Source organism: Lithobates pipiens, unplaced genomic scaffold (assembly GCF_037356315.1).
Source record: "Lithobates pipiens isolate NorthernLeopardFrog02 unplaced genomic scaffold, aLitPip1_a1.2 Scaffold_13, whole genome shotgun sequence".
Classification (NCBI taxonomy): domain Eukaryota; kingdom Metazoa; phylum Chordata; class Amphibia; order Anura; family Ranidae; genus Lithobates; species Lithobates pipiens.
Window position 1 is genome coordinate 440,806,959 of NW_027507718.1, and position 27,475 is coordinate 440,834,433.

General features: G+C 40.3%; 1 long non-coding RNA gene across 1 annotated transcript; it reads right to left on the reverse strand.

Moving 5' to 3' along the window:
• Positions 1-9,090: 9,090 nt before the first annotated feature.
• Positions 9,091-15,914, reverse strand: LOC143975369 (uncharacterized). The gene is made up of 2 exons (XR_013272363.1): positions 15,322-15,914; positions 9,091-11,475 (listed from the first exon to the last, which is right to left on the reverse strand). It is a non-coding gene; the product is annotated as an uncharacterized LOC143975369 (long non-coding RNA).
• Between the last annotated feature and the right edge of the window lie 11,561 nt (positions 15,915-27,475).

Consider the following 27,475-nt stretch of genomic DNA (forward strand, 5'->3'; position numbering starts at 1 on the left):
GAAGTGGATGAGTAGTCATTGGGGTTATATTGTGTTGGTAGACTTTGTTTCTTTTTGTCGGTTGGCAGGTGTTGGGCATCAAGACTGATGCGGATCCCTGGACAAAATGATTGATGATGGATGTACATCCTGGGGACTTTTTCTTGGGGGGTTTATTAAAAGATATGTCAAGGTTCCCCCTTGAATCCATGCTAGACCCAAAGGGTCTGATATGGAATTTGGAGGGGACCACATGCAGCCTTTTGGTGTGGTATAGTTTGTTTTCTCGACACCACTTATAAACCCTGTTCCAAGTTCTATTCAATTGGACAGGTTGGGAGGGCAGCAAGCCCTCTGTGATCTCTTAATAGTTTATAAAAATTGTAGATCTGCAATAAAACTTTGGTTTATGGGGTATTATATGTGTTGAGTGTATGACCAGCATTTTCAATCTGACACCAGGAGCAGGAGAAATACTTGCTAAAAAGCTTCTGATGTCTAACCTGTCTTAAAATTTGTATATCACATAGAGGACAAATTTTTAGCACAAGTTAAAAAAACTTCAAAAAATAAAGTTATACCCGACTACCTAATACCCACCGCCCAAAAATGTTAAGCCCACCTTGCCTCCATATATGCACACATGAATGTAAATGCACCCATCATAAGTGCCTATGTATAAAATAGTTACTTGTGATACACATGTTACATATGACAAATTTAATTATAGGGAATTTTAACTATTTTTCGGCCTACAATTATTTTTTTAAACTTGTGTGCAAAAAAAACAAAATGATCTGGCAGCAAAGGGATTGAAATCCATCTTTATCAAAGCTAAAGGTGGATCATAATCCACCAAAATGTCAGAATTCAATACAACAGTAAAGCCCCATACACACGATCAGAAATTCTGCCAGCAAAAGTCGGATGTGAACTTTTGGTCAGAAATTCTGACCGTGTGTATGCTCCATCGGACTTTTACTGGCAGAATTCCAGCCAGCAAAAGATTGAGAGCAGGTTCTCTATTTTTCGGTCTGAAAAAGTTTGGATCGGAAACTGAAACCGAATCTGTACATATTCCATTACGCAAAATTCCTATTTATGCTCGGAAAAAATTTGCATGCTCGAAAGCATTGAACTTAATTTTCTCGGCTCGTCGTAGTGTTGTACATCACCGTGTTCTTGACGGTCAAAAGTTCAGAGACCTTTTGTGTGATCGTGTGTATGCAAGCCAAGCTTGAGTGGAATTCCGTCGGAAAAAACATCCAAGTTTTTTACGACGGAAAATCCGCTCGTGTGCACGGGGCATAACAATTCAAATATATCTCCTTCAAAATCCTATCAGCGCCCATTGCAATCTCTCTGTAATTTTTTTTTCTTTATAGTCTGTATCTCTATTGGTGAGATTTATTTCCTTTTTCCAGGAAAGAATAGGTAATCTCTCCAATGGAGACAAAGACGAAAATACATTTTAAACAGAGTGGGAAAGGGTTAGAACTTTTGACGTATTGCTGTTTTTACCTTCCTGTCCCTAGTGACAACCATACCCTTACTTATTGAACTAAGAACAGGAAGTGAGGCAAAATCTTTGGTGTCACAAACAGAAAAAAACACCTAAGAGAAATTTTAAACCTTCCCCACTGTAATCAAAACGGCAAAAATAAAAAAAGGAGTATTTTTAATTAGGCTGGAGGATTAATTATTAATTTTTCAGATATTTGTGCATCTTTTTTCAAACTGTTCCTAGGAGAAATACAGGCAAGGAGTATTTTATTTTTGTTCATCCATGCACCCTCCCTTCCTGAGCTGATACTGGATTCAAACGTACGTTAGAATGAACTCCACAGTAGAATGCTTCATCATTGGACTAGGATGTAGAGAAACAAGTCTATTAAGATTCTTTGTCAGTCTTTGTTCCAGAGAATCACCTAGCTGCCAATGATAGCTAACTGATTCCTCCCTGTTCCTGAGGGAGCCAGGTTTTCAAACACTTCCTCTGTAAAATAATTCTATAAGTCCGATCCACTTAAGAGAATTTAGGACAGCTTGGCAATATTTTCCCTAGCCCCCTCCAACACAAATATAATGTTCACTTAAACAAAAAACAAAAAAAGGAGAAAGAAAAAACACTACAAACAAACTGTCTTGTATAATAATGTTTTGCATCCTTTAGGATTAAAACTTCACAGGCAAGCAGGATTCATTGTTCTTTGTAGTTACTTTTTGTACTCACATACTCGAGTTTTAATACAGTTTCCATTAACAAAATCAAAGGCAGCTTTAGCGTGTATGCTGAGACTTTGTAGTGGCTGGCAGCCAGATGCAGCAGTGTCTATACGCCTCCTAGCCCCTATCTCTGACTGTTTATTTATTACACACAGGATGCTCACGCTGTATGATGATCTACAGATGAAAGGGAGAAGACTGCTTGGGAAATCTGCTGTAAATTCAGGCTGCAATAGTTTTTACAAGAACAGCAATTTTTCCTCCATGATCATACATTTGCTTTGAGTTATAGCTCGGAAATCCAGAATTGATGATAGTTTAGTTTAATATAGTCCTTACCTTTTGACTGCTGGAATACGAGATAGTAGGTGAAAGATTCGAGCAGATGGAACCTGGGTATCTCTACGCTAAAATAAATTGTAGCGCATAATAAGTAATACCAAGCCAACAAAATCCCATGTTTGTTATCAATATAAATGCTATTCCGCAACATAAAGTGACACTTTCATGGTGTTCGGGAGTTGGGGATTGTGTGGTTTTATTAAAATGGTGTGTTGTAGTATTTCTATATTTAGTTATAAAGCGCAATACATGGGGAAGTCATAGTATGTATAAAGTACAATATTGTGCGTATATAAAAATTCTGAGAATATAGAGATAGCTGAGGAATTGAAATGAACGCTATGTGCTTGTGCAGCTCGGGTATTACAGCACCGGAACATTCATTAAAGTAGATTGTAGTATTTCTCTATCTAGTTAGAAGCTAAAGAGCAATACACTGGAAAATCATAGTAGGTATTTATAACAAAGTATAAAGTCTAATATTGTCCTTATAAAAGATATGAAAATGTAGAGGGCTGAGAAATTTCTACAACTGGTTACAATTTTACAGCTTGGTGTAAATCCATGAGAGCATTCCGACATTATTAGAACTTTTCAGTATGCCTGGCTTACTTGATAGGTTGTATGTTCTGAAGGTTGCACAAAGAACAGTTACCAATCATTCAGAAATTTTACAGCTTGTATAAAAATTTAAAAGCAAACTAATTACCAAGCAGTTGCAGTGTTCTGATCCCGTGTAAATCCCGTAGTGGGGACCTAGTATAGACTATAGAGCTTGCGCTACATTAATTAGGACACTGCAGTTTGATACCAAACCGCTTAAGTTTTGCTTCTTCCAAGTGTTAACACAAAAGTGTATCAATATTCCATCGCATTGCAAATGAAATGTAATTGCTATCAAGGGCTGTTTAATGATCTTAAAGTGGAGCCAAGCTCAAAAAGTAAAGATCTGCTAGGTTACAGGAAACATCTAGAAAAGTTAATTGTCTTTAACCTCTTCCCGACCGCCCCATAGCAGATTTACTGCTACAGGGCAGCCACTCTGTGCAGAATCATATATATATATATATATATATATATATATATATATATATATATATATATACTGTATATATACAGTATCTCACAAAAGTGAGTACACCCCTCACATGTAAATATTTTATTATATCTTTTCATATGACAACACTGAAGAAATGGCACTTTGCTACAATGTAAAGTAGTGAGTGTACAGCTTATATAACAGTGTAAATTTGCTGTCCCCTCAAAATAACTCAACACACAGCCGTTAATGTCTAAACCGCTGGCAACAAAAGTGAGTACACCCCCAAGTGAAAAGAGCAAGATTCCTCAAAGAGTGGGACTTTGAATGGAAGCAAGGCAGTAGTAGTAAAAAATTACAAAATGTATTAACAATCAATCAATTGTAAACATGAAATACATAACATTGATGATAAAAAACATGTGTAAGGGGAAAACCAGTGGAAGAAAAGGAGGGAGCTCGCAAATGAATGTCCGACGTGTTTCAATAGCACCGTAAAGTGCAGATGTTCCTCAGAGACCTTGCAATTTGCAAACTCCAAGTGCTGTAGTTCCCAAACATAAAATTATTTCACCAGCAGCTGAAGAAAAACACTCAAGTACTGGGAATGAGGCATCTGTCCAGGCCAGGCCGGGAACATCGCCCAAAGACAGCCCTAGATCCACCCATACTCCCAGAGGCTGCTTGTAGTCATTAGGAGGGGATTTTTAACTACCAAGGTATTATCCAACATAGAGGGTATATCCAATCCAAGCAGGGTTCTCATATTATGCGATGGAGCTGTGTCCAACCTGCAGTTTATATGCAATAAAACCCTGAAGTTTTCATCCTTATGCTGCGTATACACAATCTGACTTTCCGACAGACTAGGTCCGGTGGACCGGAATCAGTCGGACAATTCGATCGTGTGTGGGTTCCAGCAAAAAAAATTCACAAAAGTCCGATGGACCTAGAAATAAAACATATTTCAAATCTTTCCGACAGACTAGAGTCCGGTCGAAAAATCTGTTCATCTATATGCTAGTGCAACGGACGAAAACCGACGTTAGGGCAGCTATTGGCTACTGGCTATGAATTTCCTTATTCTAGTCCAGTCGTACGGCATCATGTTCGAGTCCATCGGACTTTGGTGTGCTTGTGTGTGGCCAGAAAGTCTGTCGGACCTCTGCCGAAAGTCCGTCGGGAAGACCGTCGGACCTAGTCCGTAGAAAAGCCTGGTCGTGTGTACGCGGCATAATGGCCAATTGCTTGAAAAATGGCAATTGTTGCGACCTTGGTAGATGAAGCAGAGATGTGTAGTCAGTCAGCTGTAAAGTCTTTTGACTAGTAAAAGCACCTCCCCCACGGTTAGTAAACACTCCCTAGGCACACATTTAACCCTTTGATCGCCCCATGATGTTAACCCCTTCCCTGCCAGTGTCATCAGTACAGTGACAGTGTATATTTTTAGCAATGATCACTATATTAGTGTCACTGGTCCCCAAAAAAGTGTCAAAAGTGTTAGGTGTTAGATTTTTCCACCACAATACCCCTAATTCGCTAATCACCCCCATTATTAGTAAAAAAAAAAATCCTATAGTTTGTAGATGCTATAACTTTTGCGCAAACCAATCAATATATGCTTATTGGGATTCGTTTTTACCAAACATATGAAGCAGAATACATATTAGCCTTAATTGATGAAGAAATTTGATTTTTTAAATTTTTTTGTTGGATGTTTTTAAGAGCAGAAAATAAAAAAATATATATTTTTTTCAAAATTGTAGGTCGTTTTTTTTCTTCCTAGCACAAAAAATAAAAACTGCAGAGGTGATCACCAAAATAAAGCTCTATTTGTGGGAAAAAGAGACATCAATTGTATTTGGGTACAACGTTGCAAGACCGCACAATTGTCATTTAAAGTAGCGCAGTGCCGCATTGCAAAAAATGGCCTGGTTAAGAAGGGGGGTAAATCTTCTGGCGCTGAAGTGATTTAGCAGCACCCTGAAAGATTTACTTTATGTCTTCGCTTTCTCTGGAAAAAATACCAATGCACATCCTGATATGTGAGTGTGCTCATATCTTTGTAAGAGGCTACCTCATACTGCTAGCCTTGCAGATTTGGAGTTAAATTTGGTCATGTTGTTCCTGTGCTTCTCACTGTTTTCATTGGTGGAGAGAAATCTGTGCTGAATTTATCACCCTGCTTCTGCTTCCTATCTTCGTTTTTTCCAGCAGTTATCAGGGGACCACTCTGACATGAGGAAACAAAGTCCTGCTACTACCAAGATGGTAGCCAAAGACCCAGAGATACAATGCAGAGCAAGATATGAGCCAGATTTTGATCCAGCACTGTATCCATTTGTAGTGGTTTCTCCTCACTGGACAGAAAGGCAGCAAAGGCGGCCATTGGCTTCTGCTGCTGTCAATCATAGGCAGGGAGGAGGGAGTGGGGGCAGGGCAATGGACACACAGAGGGCTGCTCAGGATCAAGCCTGCACAAGTGCTTCCATAGCAAGCAAATTACTATGGGGGCACTTGGCAGGGGGGAGAAGCCTGGAGCGGTGGCAGAGGACCCCAAAAGAGGAGGATCAGGGCTTTTCTGTGCAAAACCATTACGCAGAGTAGATAAGTATGACATGTTTGTTATTTAAAAATATATATACAGTATAACCTTTAGAATAATTTTAAGTCAGCTTCCAGAGTTCAGGTCCTTGATAAAACGATAGCCCTATATGTACAAATATTGGCAATTTTGAGAACAAAAATGTAAACAAAATACATTTTGGTTTGTTCAACTAATAGCCAGCCATGACCAAAGAAAGGGTCCTTAGACATGGGTTTTAAAAAGTACCATTATGTTGAGAGTGTTATAATACATCATCTGATAAAGAGTCCCCATAAGAGACCATAAGGGAGTAATCACTCTGGGATGAATGGATGGAGCAATCCAGGGCTCAGGAGTGGTGGTTTCAAAATTACCAAGGCAGTCCACAAATGAAGCTCAGGAAGGGATAAATGCAAAGAAAGTGACTTATAGTGTAGCATTATAAAATAACAGCATTTATTATAATATAAACCAAATAAGCTCAGTCAGCACCATGATGGCTGTGATTATGTCACATTACATACTTACGTAATCTTACACCTGGACATCTCTCTCGCTCTCGCTCTCTCTCTCTCCGGAGCAACATCATGCTGTCACTTCCGGTCTAGGGTCTAGGGTTGAAGTAAACATTTTTTTTTTAAAGCAAAATATTTACATTTTCTTTTTGATATTATGCTTTTAAGGGTAAAGGAAAGATTTGGAGTCTTTTGTTACACCAGATCTTTCCATAAAGAGGACCTGTCATCCTTATTTCTATTACAAGGGATGTTTACCTTCCTTGTAATAGTGTAAAAGTCTTAAAAAATTTAATAAAATAATTTAAGGCACAGTGTAAAAAAAAGAAAAAAAAAAGAAAGAAAAAAAATGTAAGTTCCACCATGCCTCCATGCTCGTGCGCAGATGCAAATGCGTGCTTAAGTCACACACGCATATGGAAATGGTGTTCGCACCGCACACGTGTGGTAACCGCACATGTGTGGTATTGCCGCAAAATTTAGAGAGAAAACAATAATTCTCATGCTAAACCTCCTCTGTAACTCTAAACAGGTAACCTGTACAAATTTTTAAAGCATTGCCTATGGAGATTTTTAAGTACCATAGTTTGTGGCCATTCCACGAGCGTGCACAATTTTAAAGAGTAATATGTTAGGTATCTATTTAATCTGTGAAACACCATCTTTCATATTTTACAAAAAAATCAGGGTATGTATTGTGTTTTATAAACCACTACATAAATACCGTGTGACATAGAAATTGCAAGATCACCATTTTATTCCCTTGGGTCTTTGCTAAAAAATATATAATGTTTGCAGGATATAAGTAATTTTCTAGCAAATAATACTGATTTATACTTGTAAACAAAAAGTGCTAGTAAAAGCTTGGCCTTCAATGTAAATAGAAACATGTAACAAAAAATTAACTAGGCATCATTCCAATATGGCTACAAAAGTGGAAATATACTTTAAGGTAAGCTAAGACAAAGTGAAAACTATTTGGGTGCATACAAGCAAATGTAATAGATCCTTGGTGCTGAGGTTTATGTGTGTTTGTGAGGCTGTCACTTGTAACACAACAATTATGGGTATTTTGTGAGTACAAAGACTATGGCATATGTGTGCAGGGTATGGGGGTATAGGCACTGATCCTGTTTAATAATCACCTTTTAAGTCACTCACTTCTTATGCCGCGTACACACGACCGGTTTTTCCATCAGAATAAACTCTGATGGTCTTTCCGACGGAGTTCCGCTGAAACGGACTTGCCTACACACAATCATACCAAAGTCTGTTCGTTTAGAATGTGATGAAATACAACCGGGACTAGAAAAAGGAAGTTCAATAGCCAGTTTTAAAACATGTTCTGTTTCTAGGTCCGTCAGAATTTTTTTTTTTTTTAAGTCAGATGAAGCATACACGCGCGATCAGAATATCCGATGAAATGATTCCGTTGGACTTTTTCTGCAGGAAAGTCTGACCATGTGTACACGGCATTAGACGCAGTCTGTCCTTGGCAAGGGTTTGCTATAGTGCACTATGCAAAAAATTTGCTTCTGTGTAGTAATCTAAGGCCCTAGGTCTTTCATTATTCTAGTTACATTCATACAGTAAAACCTTGGATTGAGAGTAACTTGGTTTGAGAACATTTTGCAAGGCAAGCAAAATTTTTTAATAAATTTTGACTTGATGTACAAGCGATGTCTTGATATACAAGTAGCGTCATGTCACAACTGAAAGAGAAGAGAGGCGCCTCTAAGTGTAGCAATATAGTTACATTTAATGAAGGTACAACATTTAGCAGGTCACATGGCTGATGATTAAAACAGGGACATCTAAGTATGCGAGCATCCGGGGGAAAATTGTCCCATTCTCCACACCACCATCAATGTCATCCCTTCCACTCTGCGATCCATGAGCGGCTCAAGTCTCGCTCTCAGATCGCTCTACTGCAGGTTAGTCTTCCTGGTCACGATTGCAGACTGACAGCTATGAGAGCCGGTGGTGAGGAGGATGGTCTATATGGAGAGCTTTACCCCAGATGCCTTCATACTTAGAAGTGCCTCTTTTAATCATCAACCATGTGAGTTGCTAAATGTTGTACCTTCATTAAATGTAACCATATTGATACACTTAGAGGTGCCTCTCTTCTCTTTTATACTCTGTAGTTCCTGCTGGATTTGCGTCTAATCCCCTTGTTGAGGCTGCCAATTGTGGATGGACATTTTATGGTTACACAACCTATCACATTGCTATAATCTTTTTATATGGACTATAAACTGAAGGACTTATGAATAAATGGTTGTGGAATTAATTGTTAGGTTGCTCGTCTTCTGTAAGTAACCCCTGGTAGCCTAGGCTAGGATGGAGGAGCGGAGGTCCCGATCACCAGTGGACAGACACCACACATACACGATTGTACGTGAATAATGACTGTGAAATTTATTAACTCACACATAGCCTTTTATACAGTACAAGAAAAAGACCCTGCCCCGTAGAAGTCATTACACATAAACATACGTCAGCATTATACTTCCTCAAACAATAGTCCTTGTTAAGAAATATAGACCAAAGGTTAGTAATTTTGTCCTAGCTCGTTACGCTTGCACATCAGTGTCTGCTGACTGACCCCAAATATGTCAAGAGTTCAGCAAAACCATTCTCAACCAGCATTACCTCACCATGCGGTTGGTGTCACAAGTTGGAACAGACAATTGATGCTTGTATAGAAACTTGAGACAGACCTTCTGGTCAGACTTGAGTAATATCTTTTTTTTGTCACGCTACTAATTATCACGTTATCAGTAGTTTGTTACGTACACATAGCCCAGGCTTTGTTACTCATAAAATAAAAGTAAAGCATAAATAAAAAAGTTACCCTATACCTTATAATCCTCCCTTTGACCATTCTGTACTATACAGAATGGTCAAAACCTAATCAAGGTTCATGTTCCTGATTCTCATACCAAATATTTGAACTATTGGGAATGGCGGTTAACTTTAGGGTCTCCTGATTTGATACCGTCCCCTTAGCAGAACAAAGACATCCTACAATTCTATAGCAAGCGTATAAAAATAAAATAAAAAACAATATGATCACAATAGTCATGGCTGTGTTTTTTAACCAAGAGGTTATATTTCCAAGACTAAAATTGGCTAGAGGGTCCCATGTTATTGCAATATTCCTAGCCTCGTCTTGGAGTTATTTACTTCTTTTCTGTGTTGTGCAATTATATTATAGTAATCAGGTATTTCAATGCTAGTATTATGAATCCAGGTACAGCACTCATAGTCTTCCGTAATTTCACAAAGCCCTGTGAGTGCTGCACTCATACTTTCTATGGCCAGTTCATGTAGTTCTAGCTGTTTCCTTATTGCCCTAGTTTCTATGTTTAATTTAGTGATATCGTCGGAATTCTTTTCCAAGATCTCATCAATAATTCCAGTATAATTATTCAGTCTCTTCATTAAATCTATTCCCCATCCTGTCCAGGATGGGAACCAGGCCCATGCCATATCTTTTTCTAGGAATATCTTTCTCTTATTACGATGTTTAAGGGGATATCTGGGATGAACACTGGCTTCAAGAAGGTGACTCCCTTCTTTATCCCCCAACACACCCATAATGGGGGCTAGTGCTGCGAGATAACACCATCCCTGGGGTTTTGTGGGGATCCAAGGGTGACAAAGCTTCCCACAACAGATATAAGTATTATTCCCCAAGGCTATGGGGCGCTTGAGGAACACTTTATACAATTTGTCGGAATAGCCAGAAAATGTAAGAGTTGATAAGAGTTGAGCCATAGGGGAAGTGGTGCTGGTATTTAAGAATTGGTATAATGTGGTGTTTTAAGGTGGTGTCTTGAGTTCTATAAAAGGTCTCGTTTAATGCTGTCATTGAAATATTAAGCTTTGATTGCTTACAAATTTCGGCTCCCTTGGTAGTATTTCCCAACCTAAAACACCAATCTGGATAATGGCTTCTACCTATGATCTGAAAAGTGAGGGTTTTGTTAGAAGCTTTTCTTGTAACATCGGTAAGAACTATTGTGGGTGTGCCTTTAAGGAGAAGGGTGAAATTTAAAGGTATGGCCATCAAAGGAATCCTAGCAGTACTAGGGTGAAGCTTACTACATATCCAGCATTTATCAAAACCTGATTTTTGGGCATAACTGTATTTAAATTTTAATAACAACATTTTATCAGTGAACTCTTGGGGAGGTTCACTTCTTTTGTGTCTAACAGCGGGTGTGTTATTTGTCTTGGGGGAGGGAGTCCCACAAATCCCTTTTAATGGTCCCAAATCTTCTGGGTGGTATATACAGTTAGCTATCAACCAGGTTGGTAGGAACACTACTAGGGTAATACAGCATAAGAGGCACAAGGCCTTCCCTGACACTGATGGAGAAAGCATCTTTGTTTTTTGAAGTTCTGATTATTTGTTATCTAAGAGTTCTGTTCTTCTTCTTCGTTTCTCATCCCGGCAGTTGTTGGCTCTGTTTTGTCCTTTTGAGGGGGTGTGGGATCTTCCAGGGAAATTTGTTCTATGCCTCTCTGAACTTCTTGTAGATCTTGTTCTTGGGAGTTGCTGCTCTCTGTCACTGCCAGGGGCTCTGGAGTCGAGGGAAGCTGGGGACACTTTTTAAGACGGCTGGCGTGGATCCAGGTGTTTCCTAGGTCTGTTAACACTGCGGTCCTGGATACCTTCTCCACCTTTCATGGTCCTGAGAAAGCCGGTCCAATACTCTTTCTTTGTGCTAATTGTTTGATCAGCACTTTATCCCCAGGGATGAAGGGATGCGTTGGTTCTGTGGGAAGAGGGAAAAAGGTGACAGAAACTTGTTCATTTATTTCGTGGAGCATACTTACCAGATTTTTCACGTACACTTCCTGTTGGGAATAAATGTTAATGTCAGAGTTAGGATTTGTTAAGTTAGGATTTGTTATACAGGTTGGTTAAAGGGGCAGCTCCTATGTGTCCTGGGCCATGGAGGCATGAGAGTATGAGAATGCAACTTGCTTCAGGTACTCCCAATACCTTCCCCTCTTTTGTCCAAAGACCCTCGGGGTCTTTGGTCAATCCTGCAGCGACCCAGAAACGAACGTCCTGGTCTGTGGCCATTGTTTGTATTTGTGCTACAATTGTTTTGAAGTTAGATGAAGTGAAATGCTCTTTAAAGAAAACTGTTGTGGGGGCAGGGGGGTTAGGGGAGGAGGCGGCAGCCTGCTTTGCAGTCCTATCGGCTAGGGCGTTACCCTTGGATATTTTACTGTTATCCGAGGAATGGGCTTTTACCTTGATAATAGCCACTTCCTTTGGGAGAAGGATGGCCTGGAGAAGAGCCATAATATGTGTTGAATTGGCAATTAGTCTATTGTCTGCGGTTTTGAAACCTCTATTAGCCCATATCACACCAAAGTCATGCACCAATCCGAAAGCATATCTACTGTCAGTGTAAATGTTCACCTTTTTATCAGTGAATAGAATGCAGGCTCTGGTGAGAGCTTCCAATTCTGCTACTTGGGCTGAAGAGGGAGGTAGCGGCTTGGCTTCTAGCACCTTGTCTGGTAATTGGACTATCGCATAACCTGTTAGGAAAGTGGAATCAGAGGGGCGGGAGCAACTACCGTCAACGAAAACATCTTCCGCATCTATAATAGGTGTATCCGTGAGATCAGGTCTAGGGGATGTGATGGATTCCACTTTTTCCACACAGTCATGAAGCTGGTCTGGGTCTTGTGGTAGACGCAGCATGGAGTGCAGGAGGCGGACAGCAGGGTTGCTAACGGGAACATATTTAAGAGATAGATTGTCAGTGTTCATAAGGGTAATCTCATAACCGCTGAGCCTTTGTGAGGTCATGTGTTCATGTTCTGTATGAGGTGGGTGACAGAATGGGTGGTGAAAAGTGTCATTGGGTGGCCCAAGATCATTTTGTTAGCGTCCTGTACTGCCATAGCACAGGCTGCTAAATTCTGGAGACATGACGGCATGCCTTGAACCTGGACAGGGAGTTTCTTGGATAGGTAAGAAACCAGGCGGTATCCTGTTCCATGTTGTTGTGTGAGAACCGCGGCAAAAGATTTCCCTGAAACTACACAGTACAGCTGAAAAGCTTTACCATAGTCTACCAATCCCAGGGCGTTTGCACATGACAGACTGTTTAATAGAGCTTGAAAAGCTTGTAGTCTGTCTTCAGTCCAATCTATTAATTTAGGGGCTGTCGAGCCAGTAGCCTCTCTTAGGATACTATCATAATGAGAACAGTCAGGAATCCATTGGCGGCAATATACCATTGCACCCAAGAACGAGAGTAGGGCGGCTTTGTCTTTTGGGGGACTGAGAGCTCGAAGGGCTGTGGCACGTTTGGGGGACACTAGCCTTGTCCCTTCCTTTAGAATGCACCCTAGGTATTCTACCTGTGGCTGGCACCATTGTATTTTCTTCCTTGAGGCTAGATGCCCGGCGTGAGCTAGGTGTTGTAACAGTGATGTTGAATCGACCGCACAATCTTCAGCAGTTCGACTGCACAGGAGCAGGTCGTCCACATACTGTATTAGTACCGACCCTCGCTCAGATGTCCAAGACTTGACAGTCTCATTGAGCACCATTGAGAAGGCGGCTGGACTGTCTACATACCCTTGCCAGGTTAGTTGGCCCCCGGCCCAGGAGAAAGCAAACATAGGTTGGGCTTCCTCTGCAATGGGAATGCTAAAGAAAGCATTCGCTAAATCAATTACTGTGTAGCATAGAGAGTCTGCCGGTATGCATGAGAAAATAAAAGTGATGTCTGAGACTAGGGGTGGGAGGGGAATCACTTGTTTGTTTACTGCTCTGAGGTCTTGGACGAGTCTCCACTCGCCACTGGCCTTCTTTACAGGGTAAATGGGTGTGTTCCAGGGGCTAATGATTGGTTTTAGGATGCCTTTAGATATGTAGTCATTGATCTGGGGGGCAATGCCTTGGGTCTTTTCGGGGGGCAGGGGGTATTGTTTGTGATATTGTGCTTCTGCGTCAGGGCGCATCTGAGGCGAGTAAGGCGTACAGTTAATGAAACCTACGCTACCTTTGTTTTCCGCCCAGATAGCATGTGTTTCGAGAGAGGCGGGGAGTAGCATAAAGAAGCCTCTGTGTGCATGTCGCTTAGGGCCATGTAAGTCACATAATGGTGAACTAGCGGTAAGGGAACCTGCTCTATTAAACTTAATGGTAATACACAGTTGTGCCAAGAGGTCCCGTCCCATAAGGGGCACAGGGCATGAGGACAAGACGGCAAAAGTTTGGGTACATAATTTCTGTCCTTCTGGAGTGGCTACAGTCAGTGGTGGAGTGATGGGATGGGTGACAGGTGTCCCATTAATACCAACAGAGTTTCCCTCGGTGCATTATTTGTGGCTGTGTAGGATATTGGGGTAGTGGTTGACGAGGGTTCTGGTATGGCAGATAACGGGGATACTGTGGGCGGGTCTGGGGGTTAAATCCCCTGCCTCTGCCTCTTGCTCTAATCTGTCCAGTCCTATAAGGGCACTGGGATTTCCAATGTCCTTGCTGTCCACAATTGCCTATATTTTCCAAGGCATTTGTTCCATGCACAGAAACAATCCTTCATGTATTGTGGGTCAGCCCCTTTGCAGGGAGGATAAGAATGCTTATGTACCTGACAAATTTTACTGACTTCTTGCCAGTCTTCCTCTGAACAAGGACCTTGGGGTCCTGGGTCATGGATTCCCAATTGGTGACACCTTTCCCGGACTTGTGTCCAAAATGGTTCTACCTGGGGGCCAGGGATCATATTACTGACAAATTCATAGGGTGATGGGGTGGCCATGGCTTGGGTTGCTGCAGAATTCCCCATCTAGTAGTCTGGGCAGTGTGTGTCTAGTGGCAGGACACAGGTGATAACACCTGGTTTGTCCAACAATCCGGTCTCTGGTCTGGGAGTAGGATCCCTGATCTTTTTTGGGGAAGATGGACTTATATAAAACTATGAAGATTTACCCTTAATATACGATGAAGGGTAAATCTTTCCTGGTGGCGGGATATACCCCTCTTACACCAAGTCTGCAAGAGAACCCCCCTGGTCTGGTGGTCAGTAAAATCCACTTGTCATCTATTCTTAGGAAGAGTAGACCTAACGTGCAATGGGGGCAGGCGGATGCTATGTCACTACAAGAGGGCTCCTCATACTCTGCACTCATTTAAACAACAACAATTATTTTCCTTATACTCTATATTAAAACTTATACTCTATATACTTACACACGTACCTAGAGAGAAACAGACATATTCTTAATATACTTTAAGACATGAAATAACCGTATTGCAATACATTTATCAATTTATAGTGCACTTTTAAAAAAAAAAAAATTTCAAATGGGCGTCCACTCCACCAATCCCTTTGTCACGGGCGTAATCTACTACTTCCCGTGTTAAAAATACTATCACCAATAGTTTATAGTCAGACCAACCTAGTCGGACTCCCCTAAACCTATAAATTCCTTGCGAGCCCTTTTAACCTTCCGAGGGACCAGCCTAGTCCGCCGCGAAGGCACAGTTACTTCTTTTAAATTTAAACTAAGTTCGTAGCGGCCGCCCGGACAGAGTAAGTGTTTACACCATTCACCAATCAGGTAAAAAGAGTAAAGTGACTTACCTGTCGCAAGACGAACCCCACTTCTGGTACCAAAACTGTTAGGTTGCTCGTCTTCTGTAAGTAACCCCTGGTAGCCTAGGCTAGGATGGAGGAGCGGAGGTCCCGATCACCGGTGGACAGACACCACACATACACGATTGTACGTGAATAATGACTGCGAAATTTATTAACTCACACATAGCCTTTTATACAGTACAAGAAAAAGACCCTGCCCCGTAGAAGTCATTACACATAAACATACGTCAGCATTATACTTCCTCAAACAATAGTCCTTGTTAAGAAATATAGACCAAAGGTTAGTAATTTTGTCCTAGCTCGTTACGCTTGCACATCAGTGTCTGCTGACTGACCCCAAATATGTCAAGAGTTCAGCAAAACCATTCTCAACCAGCATTACCTCACCATGCGGTTGGTGTCACAAGTTGGAACAGACAATTGATGCTTGTATAGAAACTTGAGACAGACCTTCTGGTCAGACTTGAGTAATATCTTTTTTTTGTCACGCTACTAATTATCACGTTATCAGTAGTTTGTTACGTACACATAGCCCAGGCTTTGTTACTCATAAAATAAAAGTAAAGCATAAATAAAAAAGTTACCCTATACCTTATATTAATCATCTGAGTTTCCATTATTTCTTATGGGGAAATTTGATATAAAAGTGCTTTGGATTACAAGCATGTTTACGGAATGAATTATGCTTGCAATCCAAGGTTTTACTGCATTTCTCTTGCTCTGTTTAATTTTTTTATGGTAAAGCCAAACAGATTGTCTGTTGTGGTTATTGTTACTGTTTCCATATTTATATTGTTTGAGGCCTCTAGCACATGGGTGTCTGACCCCATGTTGCATACGTTCTTTGTATTGAAATACCACTCTGTCACCACAACCTTTCAAGTTAATTTACTAGAAATGGAGAATATGAACTCTGGTGCAGCTCTGCATAGAAACCAATCAGCTTCTGTTTTTTTTTTTTTTTTGTCAAAGCTTAACTGCTTGCCGCCCACCCACCTTTAAATGATGGCAAAGCGGTGCAGCTCTCATTCTGGGACACCGTCATATGACGACGTCCCAGAATGGCCCAGAACGGTCGCGTGACCCTCTGGGGTGCTCGCTGTGTTGCTAGGACACAGTTTGACCCCAATCTCTGTAAAGAACTGCATCTACGGCTCATTAACCATGTGATCGGCTGTGTCCAATAACAGCTGGTCACATGTAAACTTGGAGATGCCGATAATCAGCAGCATCTCCACGCAGGGGGACATCTAGGAATGTAATCAAGGCACTGATCATCAGTGCCCTGATTACAATATAGCAATATAGTGCCACTATTTAGTGCCCACTATTGCCCACCAATGCCAGCAATCAGTGCCCACCAGTGACAGCAATCAGTGCTCACCACTGCCCAAAAATGCCATAAATCAGTGCCCATTAGCGATGCCAGTCAGTGCTGGCAATCAGTGCCCATCACTGCTGTCGATCAACGGCCATCAGTACAACCCATCAATGCCTATCAGTACTGCTTATCAATGCCACCTATCCGTGCCACCTATCAGTGCCCACCAGTGCTGCCTATTAATGCCCATCAGTGCCACCTAACAGCGCCCATCAGTGCCGCATATCAGTGTTCATCAGAGCCACATATCAGTGCCACCTATCAGTGCCCATAAGTATGGCATATTAGTGCCTCCTCATCAGTGCCACCTCATCAGTGCTCATAAGTGCCACCTCATCAGTTCCCATAAGTGCCGCCTTATCAATGCCCACCAGTTCAGCCTATCAGTGCCGGCTCATCAGAGCACATCAGTGAAGGCAAAAAATTACTTAGATACAAAATTTGCTGACAGAAAAAAAGTAGAAAACTTTTTGTTTCAAAATGTTTGGTCTTTTTTTTTGGTAAAAAATAAAAAACCCAGCAGTGATTAGATACTACCAAAGAAAGCCCTATTTGTGTGAAGAAAATGATAAAAAATTTGTTTGGGTACAGTGTAGCACGACCACGCAATTGTCATTCAAAATGCGACAGTGCTGAGAGCTGAAAAATGGCTTGGGCAGGAAGGGGTGTAAGTGCCCAGCAGGCAAGTGGTTAAAGAGTATGTAAACCCAAGATTTTATATTTCTAATTTGTGTCTGCTGTACCATATATGTGCATGAAAAAAGTATCCTGCTCTCTTTGTATTGCACCCTTGGTGTGAAATACCTAGTGATCCTGCCAGTCCCTCTGATTTCCAATTAAAAACTGAGCAGACTAAGCTGGAGAACACACCATGGCCAGCTCTCAGGCTATGATGAGAACTCAGTGTGCTCTCCTCTAATGATCAGACTTGTCTTGACACCCCCCCCCCCCCCCACACACACACACCCCATGCACCCATTCACTGGAAAGTCCAGTGTGTTGCTATTTCTCCTCCCCATCTCTCTGTTATCAGCTACATGAGCTTAGGGGGTATGTGATCACTTATAAAAAAGGCAAAAAATTGTTTATAATAATTTTTTACATCTATACACAAATGTTTTGCCTTTCCTTTCTATTGCAAACTGAATGGGTTGTTTTACAAGGTTAGGGTTGACAAACTTTAATTGAACAAGCTGAAGTTAGAAACTGATTGGCTACCATGCACAGCTGTACCAGATTTTGCACTCTGCAGTTTTAGCAGTGGCAGCCACTCCATTATAGGCGCAGGGGCGCCGCCCCCCTAATCCAATGCGCCTGGCCCCTAATCTTCATTCAGGGTGCTGGACGCATAGATTACAATGGATTTGTTTTTTGAAGCACATCATTAAAGCCTGAGGTTCTAATTGGTTTAAAAAAGGGTGGGCTCTGGGTACATAGCTTTGCACCTCGAGCCCACCCAGTTGTGTCACAATAGCGAATTAATATTCACTATTGTCTTCCTGCTTCTCCCCCAAGCCAATCAGGACGTGGGTCTTAAGACCTGATTGGCCAAGAGGAGAAGTGACCGTATTGGCTGGGAGCAGAAGCAGAGGGGAGGCCCCCGAAGAGGAGACACAGGGGGAAACCGCCAAAGCTGCCTGTGACCTGAATGGGGTAAGTGCGGGGCTGGTGGGTGGATGGGCGAGCGACGGGGGGTTGTTTACCGAGCGACCGAATGACATAGGGTCGGGTAGTTTATTTGCCACCCCCCCCCCAAAAAAATTTTTTTAGTACCAGCCGCCACTGGGTTTTTAGTAAATCAACTCCTTGTGTAAGATAAGTTAATAGAAAAAATGAAGACTGTATTTGCTAAATTGTTCCTTAAAATAAATAAGTGACGTCTGAAATATCATTGGTTTCTTTAGGGGAATTAGTTTAGACATTTATGTTTTAAAGTAAGCTGTGAAGTCATCAAGTCTGTTAATTGCAGCAATCTCATTGTAATACAGTTCTACTTTGTTTCTCTTTCACAGAGCAGATTATTGGCTAATACCATAATTAACTATCACAAAAGAAAACACTTCTCATGGCACAAAAAGAAAGCTTGTCTAAAAGTTATACTTCTGCCTGTGTATAAAACATGATTATTTTAATAAGCCACAAGAAAACATTGTTGAGCTAAGTTAAAAAAAATTTACGTCAGAAAGACACCAAAATACTATTGATTTCCGCAGGTATAATGATGTGCAATTGGCAGGTAATTTCCTGTCTTATGATCATCCAGCTGTGAGGTTGGAGTTATCTGCTGTATGGTCACATTTGGCTGCCTGTGGCACTGACAGATGTTGTTTAATTAGCTTTAGGTCAGTCCTTGCATTTTTCTGGCATCTCCATTCTACTGTACTCTCCCATGGATTACCTGCTTTTCCTTATTCTAGGTCTAGCTGAGTTCCAAAATCTAGTTCTCCCTACTTTGCTCGGGTGTGTACACCAATATTCCTTTAATGCCTTTAGATGCCATTCACCTGGAGAAGCACAGCCAAACATTGTTCTGATTGATAACGCATTCTTTTTAAGAGCAATGTGTTCTATTTTCAAATTTTTCATCATAGACTTTGCTAGCCCCAGCTGGTTTCAGAATAATCTTTGTTGCTGACCGCATTTATAATTCTTTGATCTTACATCTATCTTGCATCTTAGCCCTTGTACACACAGTCGGACTTTCCGACCACAAAATTCGTCTGATTTTTTCAGACGGATTTTGTCCGAAACTGGTGTTGCATACACACGGTCGGACAAAGTTGTCGGAAAGTCCGATCGTTCGGAACGTGATGACGTTTGTTCGTTACGATGGGACTACGTTCAGACTAGTAGCCAATAGCTTTGGTCTCGTAATTTGATCTGAGCATGCGTGGCACTTTGTCCGATCGGAATTCTCTGCAAGCGATCGGACAAAGTCCGATCAGATCATGTTGTCGGAAAATGTTATATCCAGCTTTCAAACTTTGTTGGTCAGACATTACGGAAAAAGTCTGATGGAGCCCACACACTGTCGGATTATCCGACAACACGGTCCGATCGGACATTTTCCATCGGAATGTCCAACCATGTGTACAAGGGCTTACATCTATCTTACCTTTGATACCTGATTTTGAGATCCTCTGCCAATGACTACAAGTTACTCTCTAATTTGCCACCATCATGCAACCAAGAGGCTCTGCTAGCCTATACCTGTCCTTATAAAACTATGGATATTCTGCCCAGGCTGTATAATTCAACACTAGCGTTCCCTAGGCCCCCCTAGCATGCAAAAACTTGAAATATGACTGCTAAAGGTAAATAGCAGAGCAACAGTGGTTATTAACCACTTCAGCCCCAAAAGGATTTATCCCCTTCCTGAACCAAGCCATTTTTGTTCTTGGTTTCTTGTTATGTTCTTTTATTTCCCCGCAAATAGAGCTTTCTTTTGGTGGTATTTGATCACCTCTGTGGTTTTTACTTTTTGCGCTATAAACAAAAGCAACAATTTTGACAAAAAAACACAATATTTTTACTTTTTGCTATAATAAACATCCCAAAATTTAAAAAACAATAAAAATGTCTTCATCAGTTTAGGCCAATATGTATTCTTCTACATATTTTTGGTAAAAAAAAGCACAATAAGCATATATTGATTGGTTTGCACAAAAGTTATAGCGTCTACAAAATGTGGAAAATATTTATGGCTTTTTTTTTTTTTACTAGTAATGGCAGCGATCTGCTATTTTTAATGGGACTGCAACATTGCAGCGGACAGATCAGACACTTTTGATTTTTTTTTGGGACCATTGACATTTATACAGCGATCAGTGCTATAAAAATTCACTAATTACTGTATAAAAGTCCCTGGCAGGAAAGGGGTAAATACTAGGGGGCAATCAAGGGGTTAAATATGTTCCCTCGCGATGTGTCCTAACTGTCGGGGATGGGACTGACTTGGGGAGGAGATCGATCGTTGTTCCTATATACTAGGAACAACAGACACATCCAAATCCCCGTTTTTGCTCTGTCAGGAGCAATCGTGTGTGCCCGGCGGACATTGCAGACACACGCATCAGCTACTCCGGTGGTGTGCACGTGTCCCCTATACTCCTTAAAACACCCACCATATGGCTACAGCGATTTGGGCAGGAGTGCCATTCTGCCGCCGGCGGGCAGTCCGCAAGTGGTTAAAGTGATACTAAAGCTAAAAATGTTTTTTTACCATAATGCATTCCTTGCATTAACCCCTTTGCCCTTTAAGGGGTTTGCTTTGCCCGGAGGCAGGGTGGGGCATATGTCCACATGATCGCTGTGACAGCAAATCACGATGGTCACATAATCGGAAAATTCCTGATGACAAACAGTGATCGAGAACTTTCCATGAGCCACCAGTTACTGTGGCGGGAGCGTGCAAGGCACGCACTCTTTGCACAGCACTGTCAAGCTCTAATGCACGCAAATAAGTGGCCACTTGGTGCCAAGGCTCAGCTGCCGAGAGGCCGCGTGCGCTCTGCACCAAGAGGTTGAGATAAACAATGTTTTAGATTTCTCTGTCCTCCCCTTCATTGTGTTAAGGGGAACTGAGGGGAGAAGAGATAAGACACTGTGCATGGCTGCATCTCTTTTCCCTTCTCTTCCTCTTTACACAGCGACTCGAACAGCAGGAGGAGCACTTTGCTGCTGTCAATCAAATGCAGTGAGGAGGAAATGGAAGCGGAGCTAAGTCCTGCTGTGTGTGTCTATGGAAACGACTCCATACACACACAGCTCAGGAGCAAGCTGACACCATGTACTTCCATAGCTAAAAGCTTGCTATGGGGACACACCAAGAAGGGGAGGAGTCAATATAACCGGCGGGTGATCCAAGAAAATGAGGACCAGGGTCGCTCTATGCAATACCATTGCACAGAGAAGGTGAGTATAACATGTTTGTAATTTTATTTTATTTTTTAAATGACTTTAGTAACACTTTAAGTGTAAATTAGTGTTTATACTTGGTTTGTGCTAAAGATCATTTGTCCTTCATAATCATTATTTTTCTATGTATCAACAGGTCTCATATGGGATGGACAGCTACAACATGGGTATCACCTCCAAGGTAATCCTGCAGTTTTTTTTTATTACTATGATTCTAATGTTATGCTAGTTTTAATGCTATAAGGTAACTGTTGTATGTGATTATATAATGTGTATCTTTGATAGATCTGTATTATGAATTTTTTGCGCTGTGTGGATTTTGTTGGGCTGAGTCATCCACTACTTATTTACATTTCTTGTCAAGACCATTTTACTAATGGAGCAAAGTAGGCCTGAGATTCTGGCTATCCAAGAGGTTTCTAATAACTAATATATATATATATATATATATATATATATATATATATATATATATATATATATATATATATATATATATATATATATATATATATATATATGTGGTTTAATAAGGATGTTATCATCTTTTAGTTGATGAGCTCAACATGGTCTCTGTACTGTAAAAGAAAAAACATTTTTATTTATATATTTGTACAATTTTATCAGTACTGTTGTTCAAGGGGTCTTTTGGCATTATTTTTTTTCTATACTTAAACAACTTATATTTCTTATAAAATATCTGTTGCATTGGAAGTTTGCTTTTAAGTATATCACAAAACTATGTAGAGTGCAATATTGTACAATGTTCAACATTCAGTAACCCATAGTGACCATGAGAAATGAGCAAAATAATTGGAAAATTCAAAGGACCACTTGACAGTTCACTGTAGAGCAATGTGGCAGTGAAGGAAATCAGTGACATCACTTCCCTTATAAGTAAGAACAAAACTTCTACATTGGGATAGCACCTATTAATGGAAGTAATCTACTTAGGTCCTGATGACACAGGTTGTATGAATTCTAACCCCAACATTTCTACCGGCCTTAAGATCTGGACCCCAAGATTGTTGCCACTAATTTGTTTAGGATATCATTTCTGATTGGTGGCGGTGGGTTATTGTCCTTTGTACATTTGCATTGCCTCTGCACTGCCTTACTGCGAACACCTTGCAATTAACACAGCGAGGCCCATCTTTTAGATGCTCTGACTATGATCTCTCTATGCTTAAATATCACTTATATTCCATCAATCTGCCAATTATTTTATTATTCGTCTCTAGTAGGAATACATCTTATGTTATCAAATACTGTATATCCTACATGTTTATACCTCCTGCTACATTATCCTTAATTTTCGATACATAAAACATCTGATAGAAGAGCAGAGATCACACGGATAGGGTACTAGACAGATGAAAACAGCCAGTGGCTGTTACAGCTTGCTATTATCTACAAAGTATTAGTTGAAAAAGTAAAATACTGTACATGCATTTTGAATGAATTGATTCAAACTGGTAAATATCTTGGTAATTTAAAAGTGTTAAAGAATTATATGTAATGATGGCTTTTTGAAGGTTGGCAAATGTACCATATAGTTTTCTATAGTTGAATATAATCAATACAAGCATACCCCACTTTTAAGTACACAATGGGGTTTATTTACTAAAGCTGGAATTGAAAATCAGGCTCACTTCTGCATAGAAACCAATGAGCTTCTAACCCCAGACTGTTCAATTAAGCTTTGGTAATAACACCTGGAAGCTCACTGGTTTCTATGCACTTTCCAGCTTTAGTAAATACACCCAATTGTGTATTTAAAAGTGGGGTATGCCTGTACAATGCATTTTTACAATGTAATTTAGTTAAATAAAAATTGAAGGGTTTGCAGCAAAAAGGAGGCAGCTCCATTTTTCTATTTTTTTGCTTATAAAAGAAAATCTGTTCATTCAATTGGTGCAAAAAGGAGGCAGTACTAAATGTTGGTTCCCATATACTTCAAATGATGGAGATGTCTTTCTAGAATGTTAAAATGAAGCAGTTTCAAAATGTTAAAAACATGCCCCACTTTAAAGAAAAGATGTATGTGGATGCTAATACTGCAGGATTTTGTGTTAATACATGGACAACAAGTTTTTTTTTGTAATTTGCCAAAAGTTAGTAAAACTAGAGCTGATTCCCTATTCTTCATTTGTCACCATTGTACGTTTTTCATTAAAATTTGCAAACATCTTTTATAGGAGATAATGGTGTTTACTAAAGCTTTACACAGCAAACTTGTGTTAGTGTGTTGCTTTGAATAAATGAAAGTCCTGCAATTTATTAACTTGGAAAAGGTAAAACTTCAGGAAATGTTTGGCAAAATGTCTCACTTTATTATACATGTACCTTTGCCTTTCCTAGCCTTCCATTGGATGAACATGGGTTCCTTTTTGGGAAAGAAATGTTTTTGCAGAGAATGTATAATCATATAAATAATATCTTAAATATATATGTACAAGAAAACAGGATAAAGCAGAACTGAAGGGATTTTTTTTTTCCAATTTAAATAGCGTAAGGGAAAGTTATAACTCTTTTTTTGTCATCTGTGTCCCATTAGGGAGATTCACCTTCACTTCCTGTCCCATAGCCAATTAAGACCATTCCTTTAAAGCCCCCCCCCCCCCCCCCTGAGGTCCCATTAGAAGATTTCCCCTTTGTTAATTTTTCTGGGGGCAACCCAAAATTTGTCATTTTCTTTTTATAGTTTTATATTTGTTTATCGTTGCCATACTAGAGTTGTGCTTTACTGCTTCTTCTGAAAGTGTTTGTCTTTGAGTCAAATGACCGACTAAAAACAGTGCACTTCCTGTTTGGTATATGCCTTTCAACCTGTTCTAAAATAATATATACCAGTTATTTATGACTTAAAATATGTCATGCTAATCCAATAGCTTCTGACAACCTCCGACATCATAATCTGCATGCTTGCTTCAAATAAGTGATTCAGAATTCATAGATTCCAGGGGCTATCATGTAGCTAGTAATTCTAAAAGGAGGTCAGCAATAGCTGCCCCCATTTTTTGCAATAAACACCATTTTCCCATTTATCTGGAGCAAATTCATCTCACTGAGCCACTAAGAGCTCCCTCTAGTGGCTAATCTACAAACTTTGTTTTTTAATACACTCAATCCTTTATCATGTGAAAGGTCATCATAGGAAAAGGTCACATGCACCCTTATGCCTGGAATGACCATGTCATTTGCAGTTGTAGCCACAAGAGAAGGAAAGAAAATTGTTGTTTGAAGGCTATTATGTTTGTGCTTATATTTATTTGTGGGGGGGGGGGGGTATATTGATTTGTGCAGTAAGTTAATTTAGCCATTTTTTAAATTTTATGTTGATAAAACCTTTTTTGACCCCTTCACGCCGATGTAAAGGGGATCGCCGCAATGGTTCATTGAGTCTTCCTGTCAGATTGTATTTGCTTGCCCGTACGATGTAGGGGCGCACAGATACACTGACGGCAGGTCTACAGGAGACCTGAATGACACCAGCGATCTGCTGGTACAATGCTTTAGAGGCTCCAGAAACAAAAAATGTGCATTGATTTTTCTTTTGTAAAAAGGTGAATCCTTTACACCACTATATAATGTGCAGTCTCCTAATTACTAATGAGAGTTCAGTAGAAGTTGGCCAGCAGAAGGGCAGTCTTGCTTCATTAAGAACAGGGACAGCCTTAGTGAACTACTGGCCAGATTTTTGCCAGTTAAGTGGACCTGTTCTTACTTTATATAGCAATATGTGCTGCTGCTATAATTACCTCAAATGGCCATTTTCTCCAAACTAAAATGAAGCATATTTGGGGGGGGGGGGTGATGCTGACCGTGATTGGCTGTCACGGCGGTCACATGATCGGACGGTTTCCGTTAGCCGGACAATCACTGTGCTGGGGCCGTGCTCCCGGCACCAACAGGTTAAATGGTTTGTGCATTTTCAATGTTTCCCTCAAAGCTACACGAAAAGAACCTCCCAGCCGTATAGTATTTTTTTACCCTTTGGTACATGATTTTATAGGTCAGTAATTCACTGAGAAATTCAGCAAGAATAAAAGTCCCGGAGATTGTTCCACAAATGCAAATCAATAATGACAGCTCCCATATTGCTCTGAAAAACACCTTTTAACTCAAGGGTGCTGTAAAGACCAGGAAAGGGAGATAATTATAAAGGAGGGGAGGAGGATTCTGTTTTAATAACCTCCTAGTGATTACATGAGTCATGGTTCTTATTGTGCTCTGGCTATGCTCCATGTTCTTTATTATTATTTTGGCTAAGAAAAACATGAAGATTTACGTTAACAGTCTTTGGTGAGATGTTGTGCACAGAGAGATGATGCAGAGTAGGCGCCAATGTGCAATGTGTGGAAAGTTTGCTGTTTGATGGGGAAATTTACCAATATGCACTTCAACACCGATATTTTTTTAACTATCTGACTAATCAAGTTGTCAGTTTTCTTGTAGTAGGGATTCTCCCCTGTACTGGTCAAAAGTAGTGTTGTATATGTTTAAAGGCATATTACACTTTTTATTGAAAACATTTTTTAAATGTACATTTTTTTCATTTTTTTGCATTGGAAAACATTCTAACCTTGATCAGTGGATGACAAAACTCCAGCTCCAGGCCCATACAAAGGTATGAATCTTCAGTTAAGGGGCTGCAGGAAGTAAACATTGGACTACAAATGCGGTGATGTCACCGCACCTGTGATCCATTGGGAATTACAGTCCCTCTGCCCCAGACCATCTGAGTAGTTCTGTAAGTTTATGACGCTCCTGCGTGGGCATAGAATGCTGCATAAATAAGAATCCAGTGATTCAGGTAAGAGGCGTAGTTTGATGGTGGGGGGCTGCGGAATGGCATGATGCTTTATGTTACATCCTAAATATAGGTATAACATGAAACATGGTAAAAAAAGGTGAAAGTAGCCTTCAAAGCAAACCTTTCATGAAAGGAATATGGAGGCCACTACTGGAAAGTGCTTAAGGTCTTGAGGTCATGTTTATGGATATTGCTTTGATACTTTCAGTAACCCAAAACAAGTATGTAAATAGGGATGTCTGCCTTTTCTTCCCTATTTCAATGCTTGTTTTGAGACAGTGGTTTAGAAAGTACAGAAGTTAAAGACTCAATATATTAATCAGGCAACTGGTATTTTCAAAAGGACATCATAAATCGGAGCCGGCCCAAATATATTTAATTCATCATAAAAAATCCAGGGTAACAAGCCAATGCATTTTGGGGGGCAAAACATTTTGACTTGCTACACTGGATATTTTATGAAAAAAAATGAATACCTTTATTGTGTTGTTACCTTCAACCACTAAATCTTGTTTAATGTGCTTCCTGTGGCCCCTCCATGTTAAGAGCTGCCTAAGTAGCATGACACAGATTTTAGTCTGAACTGTTAAATCAAGCTAACATTGGATCCAGTGCCTACTATCCGCACCTTCTTTATTTTTCTAATGAAAGATTTACTTTAAAATATACCTGTCATAGAGGTATAACGTGAAGTGATTGTGTAAATACAATAATCGTTTTCATATGTTTTAAATCTCTAGAAAAAGCATCATAAATGAACTTTCACAATCACATGACACAGAAAACATAAATTTCAGGAAGGATATTACAGATCCATTGATCACTCAGAAATTGCACTTAATCGATATCCAGTTTACTCTGGTCTTCGAAGCTGACCTTAGTCTTCAAGGCATTCCAACTGTTCTGAACATTCTACTTATGAAATGTCTTCTAAACCTGGATATTGTGTATGCAATAGCAGCATGCTGTTAGGCACAGACTACAATATGTGGTTATGGGAAAAACCATTGCACAGCTCAAGTGTG